The following is an 11,648-nucleotide window of genomic DNA, read 5'->3' on the forward strand; positions in this document are numbered from 1 at the left end:
TGACATACATAGGTCTTGTTCAAATTCTTACAATACCGACACGACGGATGAGATCCGTATAAATTCATAACACCACCGAATTAAAAATTCATTGGGTCTATACTTCTGGCAAGAACTATCACCTCATTATGAACCAAACAATGGTCTTAGCCCCTTAATTTACTTCATATACTCAGATTGCACTGATCTCAAATTCAATGATCTCGTCTCACCCATTACGAACTGCTCAAGCAATAAGCCACCCCAGACATAATCAAAAGCCGCATATGATGCCCCCAATATGCCAATAAGCTACCAATTCGAACGCGATACAAAAAAGGAAAACGAACTCTGGAAGGAACTTCCAATCCCACGCACTAATTCGGACTTTCCTTAGAAAACAGGAAGCAAGGCATACAAAATAGCATATAGAAAACTATACTCAACATCACTCTATTGCAAACTTCATACTTGGTTTACATCTTTAATCAATCAAGTGATCACATGCCACACTTATATAATCTCCCCGTGGGACACACTCCCACAACCTACCACAACCATATCTGGAGCGTACCTCCAAACCACCGATCACACTAACGCTGAAGAGCGATCAAGAATTATTAACCAGGACGCAAAACTTTTTTTTTTACAAAACACCGATCTTAGGTGACGCTGAAGACAATACCAACTTACCGTAAACATCGAAACTTATCTCCTGCTCATCTGAGCTCATGACATCTTGTCAAAAAATTTCCTTCATTCGTGCCATTCTCGGACCAATTTCTACAACCAGAACTGATTCACCAGCATGCATCAAATCGGAACTAACATAGTACATAACCGCACAATCCGCTAACCAATAGCAAGCTCCCCAACTTGGCTCGAAGCCATAGATCACAGCATACTATACTCATAACGCATATACTCCATTGTTGCCTTAATACCATAGGGAGATTAAACTCGATCCTTCATAAGCTTGTGGAAACACAAAACATTTAGAATTTTTAACTCTTCTGCAAATCTCGCATTCACTCACACAACAGTTAAGCCCACTTTCTAGGCGATCCAATTTAGTTTTATTCACTTGCAATTGAGGTCTTCTAATAGATAACATAAGGATAACACAACTTTAGAACACCCCGCAAGAGATGACCCACCTGTTTTGCCTCCAACTAACATTTCTGCATACCTTCCACTGCCATAAACATTACATAGTCACTTGATCTTCCTGAGTTTGTACTCATACCGCAATGAAATTTACTTCACTCCCAACTAGGAGACATGAAAAGATTCTTCACACACCCATAACTCGGGCTACATCTTGAATCATGATGGACTTCAAGCATCTATTAGTTCTTCCATCATTCAGCAGACCCTTCTCGTCGCTTCCAAATAATATAGATACGCCTCACAGTAATAACATACTCATCACATAGCCACAACCATCATTTCCATTAACAGGGACACTACCGAACATATAAGTTCAAAAACACTTGTTCACATAATCAACACCTCGGCACTCCAGCCATAGGCAAAGATCCAACCTCAAGTCCTCCAGACTGGCCGACCATAAACTTACAAAGATAAAACCTCACCCCTCGATCGGGGAATCACAATCCATCGAGGCACATCTGATACTAAGCGCTCATGCGCGCATACGAAAGCATGGATGGAATTTCAAAAGTTTCTTTTCAAGATGAATCAAGGACGCACGATAAGAATTCAAGAATGTGAAGTTTTCCTAAAGGTTCTGCAGCCTCTCGAGGATAAATATAGACGTCTCCGTACCGATCCGCGATACTCTACTAAACCGGCTTAGGACTCGCGAGACCAATTAACCTAGGCTCTGATACCATCTTGTCACGACCCCAACCCCGGTCATGATGGCGCTCAACACACTGCTAAGCAAGCCCGACCATTCAACAATATTATCCCAAATTCTTATTCAGATTATAGATAAATACCACAGAGAATTTACTAAGTCATCACTTTCAAGTGTATAATTAATAATAAAACCTGCGGAAATTCAACTAAAATACCACACCATAGTCTAATAGAATTCAGTGTCACGAATATGAGCCTCTAATATAGAATATCCACCTATAACATGTATGTCTAGGAAAAATGCGGAATAAAAGATAGAGATAGAGGGGAGAGATCAAGGCTGCGAACGCCATGCATCTACCTCAATACTCCCAGATACTGCTGCTCAGCTAAACAAATCCTCACTCAGCCTGTGGTGTACCTGGATCTGCACGCAAGGTGCAAGGAGTAATGTGAGTACTCCGACCCAGTGAGTAATAAACATAAATAAAGGCTGAGAATAACAAATCGTGGAAAAATACAAAGTAAACTATAACTGGCAATTTAGAACAACAAATAGTGAAGCAACAAGTCAATTAAATCAGAGTACCAAATACTGAGACAGGTAAAATAGATAAAAACAAATGCATGAGTGCAATGCATTGCATATGATGGTACACTCTATGCATGAGTGCAATGCAATGCATATGATGGTACTCTCTAATACCCACTACGGCGTGCATCCTGAGCCATCCATTTTATTTATAGTCGACGACGCTCACTGGGGGTGTGTATAGACTCCGGAGGGGCTCCTACAACCCAAGCGCAATATCAAGCCATCTCGTGGCATCAAATCTAGGCCCTCAGCCTCATATCAATCTCAGTATAATCACCTAGGCTCTCAGCCTTAATATCAATGTAATCAACCAGGCTCTCGGCCTCAATATCAATGTAATCAACTAGGCTCTCAGCCTCAATATCAATATAACACTGCTGCGGCGCGCAGCCTGATCCATGCTCAGTCCAGAAATCATCATATGCCCCTTGGGAATTTGTAAAACAGTAGTTCTCAGCCCGAAATATCATTTAGAAATATCATTTAAGTTTTCAAATCTTAGAAAGATGGCTGAGTTTGCAAAATAATATTTAAAACCTTGGACTGAGGTCAAATGATATGCAAAATATGCGAAAATAGTGATATCAATCCCTGAAGGATTCAAATAATTGGCAAGAAGCCTACAATTGGAAACATGACTGAGGATATAAATTCTTTAACAAAATAAGTGAGGAAAACCAGTCAAAAATCCCCTAAGGGTTCTACAGGTCGGCACAAGGCCCCAAGCATGGCAACAAGCCCAATTCACAATAATAAAGTATACGTCTCAACCAAAAATGTAGTAAAATATCTCTCGGGACGGACCAAGTCACAATCCCCAATGGTGCTCTACCCACGCCCGTTATCCGGCGTGCAAGTCACCTCAATATAGCGTTACGATGTGAAATTTCGGGGTTTCAAACCCTCAGGACATCATTTACATCAATTAGTCACCTCAAACCGGCCAAAGCTCTAGCTCGCTATGCCCTTGCTTCTCAAATTAGCCTCCTTGTGCGACGAATCTGCCCAAAATCACAACGAATATGTCGCATTATGCTAAAGGGATAATACCCAATCGAAAACACTCGAGAAATATCAAAATCCCGAAATTTGGCAAAACCCGAGCCCCTGGCCCACTTCTGTAAATTCAGAAAAATTAACATCAACAGATTCCTTAACTCGCCACGAGTCTATACATATAAAATTTACCAAAATCAGACATCAACTCGACCCTCAAATCTTCAAATCTTATTTTCAAATCCCTAGGCCTAAATCCCCAATTTACTCCTCAAAAACATGTAATCTAGTCGGATTATTCGATGATAATTCAATATTATGAAGTAGAAATGATCATAAGTGACTTACCTTAAGATTTCCCGTGATGTTTCGCTCAAAATTGCCCAAAATCCGAGCTTGGAACTAAGAAAAAAAATGAAGAAAATGGACTCTTCCTTTAACTGCCCAGAAATTTTCGGAGCACTGTTAACGCGTGTGGGGCACTGTTCACGCGTGTGGGTACTGTTCACGCGTGCGGATACTGTTCACGCGTCACTGTTCAAACTACTAAAAAATCCAGCAGCTTTGCAAGGCAATTGCAGCAACTTTTATTTTCACTAAAAAGGCTCTAACTCCATCATACGAACCCGAAATTCGATGATTCTTGTTCCTATGAGTCATAAATAATAATACAAAAATATTTCTCCAGTCGAAACTCAATTCGAAGCTCATTTGCTCAGTTCAATACCCATTTCATTCGTTAAATAATTAACTCATGTTTCGTGTCAAAAACCCAATCGCGACTTGATGAAATTAGACCAAACTTTTCAGATCAGTCCTATAATTCATTATCAAAATTCCGGAAGTCTCGAAATGAAATTTTGATCTCTAGAACTAAAAATGGACCTTTGGATCATTACATGCTTATGCTCAAAACGGCAAAATCTTCCAAAAACTCTTCCAAAACTTGTTCGAGCCTCATGTGACCCCGACCAAATATGCCAACATAATTTATTACATTATTCAAACCTCTTCCAATCATCAAAATACCTCAAACAACATCAAATTACCCAAAACTCATCGAATTCAAGCTAATTTTCTAAAAACTTCCGAAATACACTTTCGATCAAAAACCCGACCAAACCACGTTCGAATGACCTGAAATTTTGCACACATATCCCAAATCACCTAACAAAGTTACAGAAACTCTCGGAATTCCATTCTGACTCTCGGATCAAAATCTCACCTATCAACCGGAATTCGCCAAAATACTAACTTCGCCAATTCAAGCCTGATTCTACACCGGACCTCCAAAATTACTTCCGATCACACTCCTAAGTCACAAATCATCGTCCGAAGCTAACCGAATCATCGAAATTCAAATCCGATCCTTCTAACACATAATTTAATGTCCGGTTGACTTTTCCAACTTAAACCTTCTTAAAAGAGTCTAAGTGTCTCATTTCCTATCAAAACCAATCTAATTTAACTCTAATACACTGAATACCGATAACGAAACATGAAGAAGCATAAAATGGGGAAACGAGGCGGTAAGCTGAAGTACCAAAGGCGCATACTCTATCTGGATTTGATAATTCCAGTGTCGTCACGAAAGGAGAGGTAACACTCACCACTTTTGCTGAAGGGGTCGTCAAAGATACAAAGTTCCAGGTAGTAGACATGGAGGTGGCTTACAACATGTTTCTGGGGAGACCATGGATCCATGAAATAGATGTTGTTCCTTCAACCTTGCATCAAGTTATCAAATTTCCATCGCCATGGGGAATCTGTCAAATTCGCGGAGATCAACATATATCCAGGGCTATTAACTCCGTTACATATACAAGCACGAGAAGTGGGAGCAAATAGCAATCATAGAAGGCAATTGAGGACATCACAACACAAACCTCAACTGAACAAGGGCGAACAGATGTAGACCCAAGGCCAGATACCATTCAAGAACCAGAAGAGAATGAAAATATCAAAACAACGATAGAGGAATTAGAACCTGTCGTGTTATTCGCTCAATGGCCTGATAAAAAAGTCTATGTCGGAGCTAATCTTGACGAAGGAATGAAAGGTAAGTTAATTGAATTTTTGAAAACTAACATGGACTGCTTTGCTTGGTCCCACTCCGACATGACAGGAATACCACCGGAGGTAATGACTCATAAACTAAATGAAGATCCGTCATATCCTCCTGTGAAACAAAAGAAAAGAAAGCAGGGAACTTTCAAGAATCATGTGATTAAAGAAGAAGTCCAAAAATTGCTAAAAATTGGTTCCATTCGAGAGGTAAAATAACCTAACTGGTTAGCCAATACTGTTGTGGCTCCAAAGAAAAATGGTAAGTGGCGGGTTTGTGTAGATTATACAGACCTTAACAAAGCATGCCCTAAAGATTCTTTTCCACTACCACACATAGATCAATTGATTGATGCAACTGCAGGTCATGAATTGTTAAGTTTTTTAGATGCATATTTAGGTTATAATCAGATTAAAATGGATCCGGCAGATGATGAAAAAACTTCATTCATAACAGACAGAGGGACTTACTGTTATAAAGTAATGCCCCTTGGTCTAAAGAATGCAGGTGCAACGTATCAGAGGTTAGTTACCAAAATGTTTCAGAAATATTTAGGAAAGACAATGGAGGTATATATAGATGATATGCTTGTTAAAACTCAGTACTCAAAAAATCACATATCACACTTATCTGACACATTTTCAATTTTGCGCAAATTTAATATGAAGTTAAATCCCGAATAATGTGCATTTGGCGTTGCATCAGGCAAGTTTTTAGGTTTTCTTGTTTCTAACCGTGGGATTGAAGTAAATCCTGCACAGATTAAAGCCATTGAGGAAATACCTAACATACTTTCAAACAAGAAAGAAGTTCAAAGATTAACAGGGAGAATTGCGGCCTTGGGAAGATTCATCTCTAAATCATCAGAGAAGTGTTTTAAATTCTTCTAAGCCCTTAAGAAGCAGGATCATTTTGAATGGAATGAGGAATGTCAACAAACACTTAGGAACTTGAAAACGTACTTATCAAATCCACCTTTGTTGGCAAAACCAAAGGCTGGGGAAAAGCTACTCCTCTACCTTGCTGTTTCGGAGGTGGCGGTAAGTGCTGTTTTGGTCCGAGAAGAGCAAGGTAAACAATCACCTATCTATTACGTAAGTAAATCTTTGTTAGATGCAGAGACGAGGTATCCTTAGTTAGAAAAACTTGCACTTGCGTTAATTATGACATCTAGAAAGTTAAGACCTTACTTTCAGTGTCATCCTATCGTTGTGGTAACTACCTACCCTTTACGTAACATATTACATAAGCATGAGTTATCAGGTAGGTTAGCTAAGTGGGCAATAGAGTTAAGTGAATACGAAATTGCATACCAACCTAGAACTGCTATAAAATCACAAGTATTAGCTGATTTCGTGGCTGATTTTAGTCAGGGAATAACATTAGAAGCAGAAAAAGAATTACAGGTGTTCAATGGAGCTAACCCAGGAACTTGGACTTTATTCACTGATGGCTCATCTAATGTGAGAGGAGCAGGTTTGGGGGTAGTATTGGTACCACCTACGGGTGAAACCATTCGGCAAGCTATTAAATGTCATTCCATAACTAACAATGAGGCAGAATATGAGGCTATGATTGCAGGTTTAGAACTGTCACGAGAACTTGGCATAAATCAGATTATAATCAAGAGTGATTCACAACTCGTAGTTAATAAAATGTTGGGGACTTATACAGCTAGAGAAACAAGGATGCAACAGTACTTAGAAAAGGTACGGGAATTGATAAAACAATTTCAAGATTGGAAAGTCAGACAAATACCCGGGGACGAAAATCTTGAAGCAGACGCCCTAGCAAATTTCGCATCTGCGGCCGACGTGGCAAATGACGCAAATGCCTCAGTGATACATTTATTTCATTCAGTTCTTGATCCTGATGTGAATGAGGTAAATTTTAATAACTTAACCTGGGATTGGAGAAACGAAATTGTTGCTTTTTTGCAGTATGGAACCGTCCCTGATGACAAGAAAAAGGCTTATGTGCTTCGAAGGCAGGCCGCTCGGTACTGCTTAAAACAAGGCAATCTATATCGTAAAATGTTCGGTGGTCCCTTAGCAAGATGCCTTGGACCTTCGCAAATAGAGTATGTAATGAGAGAAATACACGAGGATCATTGCGGGAATCACGCAGGTGAAAGATCACTAGTAAGAACCTTAATTAGGGCAGGTTATTATTGGCCTAAAATGGAAGAGGGGGCAGAAAGTTTCGAGGCCAAATGTGATAAATGCCAGAGGTGCGGTAACAATATGCATAGACCTGCGGAATTATTACATCCGGTCATTGCGCCGTGGCCATTTATGAAATGCGGAATGGATATCGTAGGTCCATTACCGCAAGCAAAATGACAGGTAAAGTTTTTGCTTGTTCGCACTGATTATTTTACTAAATGGATAGAGGCAGGTGAATTCAAACAGGTGCGAGAAAAGGAAGTCTGAGACTTTATTTGGTGGAATATCATATGTCGATTCGGCGTACCAAAGGAGATCGTATGTGATAATGGTCCTCAGTTTATTGGAGCTCAGATCACAGAATTTTTTCAAAGTTGGAAAATTAAGAGGATTACATCAACACCCTATCATCCGGTGGGTAATGGACATGCAAAATCAACGAACAAAGTCATTATCAACAATTTAAAGAAATGACTAGAGGAATCAAAAGGAAACTGGCCAGAAGTGTTACCTGGAGTTTTATAAGTATATCGTACAATTGCAAAAACAAGTACAGGAGAAACACCGTTCTCATTGGTTTATGGAGCTGAGGCTCTAATTTCAGTTGAGATAGGGGAACCAAGTACACGGTTCACACAGGCGACACAAAAATCTAATGACGAGGAGATGCGGGTCAACCTAAATTTACTCGAGGGGCGGAGAGAAGCTGCTTTAATAAGAATGGCAGCACAAAAGCAAGTCATAGAACGATACTACAATAGAAAAGCACGCCTCAGGTTCTTCAAAATTGGGGACTTCATGCTTAAAAAGGGTTTTTAGTCTACAAAGGTAGCTAACACAGGGGAATTAAGTCCAACATGGGAAGGACCCTACAGAGTGCGTGATGATGCAGGAAAAGGAGCATATGAACTGGAAACAATGGATGACAAGATACTACCTTCGCATTGGAATGCTGTTCATTTAAAGAGATACTATTTCTAAGGAAAACCCATGGTCAGGTATAACCATTTTAAATTTCATTTTTGAATTGTTAAAATTTTACTAACGATTTTAGATGATAGGCAAAACGCTAACCCATACTAAATGATGATTCACGACCTGTAAGGCACATGGATTAACCTAAAATTCCTGGCCTAAGGTTACAATTATTCTGATAGAAATGCAAATGGGTTATGCAGTCTTCATCAATAATCGTCTCTCCGAGTCCCGTATGTTTTTCCTTTTCAGGAAAAGGACTAAACGAGAGAAACTATCAAGTGCTCGAGGCTTCATACTTCAACACTCAAACACTTGGGGGACTACATAATATACACGGATATATGTATAAAGAAGGCAAAGCAAATTAAGGAAAAATCAAGCCTGAAAGAGTCAAGTACAGAGTAAAAGTCATAAAGCCACGAACTAAGGACAAAGAAAAACCTCACTATAGTTAGGGTAAAGGCTATGTACTAAAACGGGTTATAAGGAAAAACCTCGTGTCTTTTATTCTTCTTTTAAATCTGTTACAAGAAAAGCAGTTACGAGAAAGTTATAGATGTAATTCAAATACATGTAAAGTTTATTTCGGAACTAGACAATGTTCAAAAATAAAAACTTGTCAAAGTTATTTCAGAGAAACATGTGTATTCCTATTTCTTTTATCATATGATAACACCATTATAAAGTTGAGACGTCTTCTTCATTAAGTGTCGGAATATAAAAGGGCCCTCTTTTATAAAACTCATGTTTAAATTAATCATGAGGTTAACAGAAGCATGTTTCGGAAAACAAAAATGCAAATTATTCTGTAAGTCCTTAAAAATAAAGGCAAGAATAAAGCAAGCAGCAGTTTAAGATAAAAAAAAACTTCTTATTATGTAAAAAAAAAATCTAAGACTAAGTTCGAACTTAGTCATAAAACTACGAAATTGTTTAGATTGCCCCATTAAAAGACTTGGGGACTGGCGTTTCTAAAATCAACCCTCAAATGAAGTTAAGGGTTTGATTACAATCTTTCAAAATCAAAACAAAAACAAAATCATTTGAATGATTAAAACTGGTCACTGAGAAGTTTGTGGTATTGAGGCAGGAACATCAATAGCAGCGGGCTCAATTTGGGCAGGTGCATCAGCAGGCGCAGTTTCAACTTGACTTGCAGCAACGGGCTCGATCGGGTTTGAAATAGTCATGATACCCGTATCAACTTCAACATTCATGAGAGCTTCAGCCACGGGAACTTCATCCACGGGAGAAGGGAAGTCCTGAGTTTGTTGAGCCTTCTCAATGGTTTCTTTGATTTTAGCTAACTCCAACTCCAGGTTGAAGTTTTCTTGGCCAACTTCAAGTAGGGTATCACGATGGGAATTCAAAAAAGCCCAACTTACCTCAACATCAGATTTTTTTTAAGGATCTCATAATCTTTTTCCCAAACAGCGATCTCATTTTTTAGCTCTTCATTTTCAGCCAAGGCAGAGTTGTGGGAATCTTGAAGAGAGGCGTGAGAGCATTCTAAAGCACGCACCTTATCAGTAGAAATTCTGAGGTCTTCTTGTGCTTGAGTCAAATTTTGCACAAGCTCCCCAGCGTAAACTTCCTTTTGGTTTAAAAGAGACTTTAATTCTCTGATCTCTTCACTAGCTTTAGATAGCTACTCTGAGAAGGAGGACTCGATACGCTCTTTTTCTTTTTCTGCTTGGTGTGAAAAGGCTTTTGTAACTGCCAATTCTGAAGTTAAAGTCCGTATTCGCTGCTTTAAGGTATTCTTGCTCTCTTGGAAGTTCTCTATATCAAGCTTAGCACTCTCAAATTGCCCCTTCCAATTGAGAGTCGCGTGCTATCTGCTCCAAAGGGGCAATTCTTTTCATCAATTCTGTGCCGATAAGATTGGCCTAAAAAAAAAAGAAGAAATAAGAATCTCAAAGATGAAAAATTTTGCAAAGTAAAAAAGTGAGAGAAGGAAAATACCTTCAGAGTGGCATGCACGATATCATTCATTAAAGTCAGGGAATTGTGGCTCTCCAGCTTTGCTTTTTCAATTGGGCCAAAAAGAGGCTCCAACCATACATCCGCCTAACCTGACTTTCTCAAAAGGCTGCTCTCAGCAGGAATTTCAATAAGTACCCACCTCATAGCGACACTTCTACTTGAAGAGCCCGTTTCAGTATGATGAACGATAGGAGGGGGAATAGTCAAAGGAGGAGCCGGAGAAGAGGTAAAAGCAGTAGAAGAAGGAACGGAAATAGCTAGGGCCGATAAAGAAGGAATCACAGGCACGGGTAATGAAAAAGACGATAAAGGTACTTCGTCTAAAACAGGCCCGACATCTTCATGTCCAAATCCACTGACGAAAAGTTGGTCAATAGACTCACGAGTATCGTGGGGAGTGACGTCATCATCTGGAATTATTATTGGGGTTTCAACAGGTTCGGTAAGAGAAACCAAAACTTCAGCTTCGTCATCGGAAATGATGTGTCTCCTAACTCGTGGCCTCGTTACCAAGGAACTCTCATTTTCCTCTTCTTCAGAATTTTCCTCTTCACCAGCCTTCCTTTTCTCAGAAGAGGAACCCTAGACTATTTCTCGAGCTCTCTCTAAGGAGATACGGGTTCCCGAAGGAGTACTAGTTCCCAAAGAGACATGAGAGGTTGCATTTGCTTCAACAGTAACCCCTCGAATAGCAAATCCTGACAAAAAGAAGGATAAAAGTTACAATAATAAAAGAGAATATAGGCACGAAAAGAACAAAATGTGAACTCTTACCATGAGTCTTTACCTTCCAACTAAAGCGGTTAGAAAGTGTTTTCCAAGATCTACCATCCATTGGCGCGATCTTCAGCAATTTATCTACCCAACCACAGAAATTGGGAACATCCCCCACAACTCCCATGGTTGCTAAAAAAGGGGGGGGGGGGGTTAAAATTAGAAAAGCTGATAAACTTGAAAGAATAAGGTACGAGAGGGATAAAAGATCTACGTGCAAAATTCCACTTCTCAGGGAAGGGAACATTATCTTCACCCACTAAACCAACAGTGGGGGCAACAACAA

This window comes from Nicotiana sylvestris, chromosome 2, assembly GCF_000393655.2.
Source record: "Nicotiana sylvestris chromosome 2, ASM39365v2, whole genome shotgun sequence".
Classification (NCBI taxonomy): domain Eukaryota; kingdom Viridiplantae; phylum Streptophyta; class Magnoliopsida; order Solanales; family Solanaceae; genus Nicotiana; species Nicotiana sylvestris.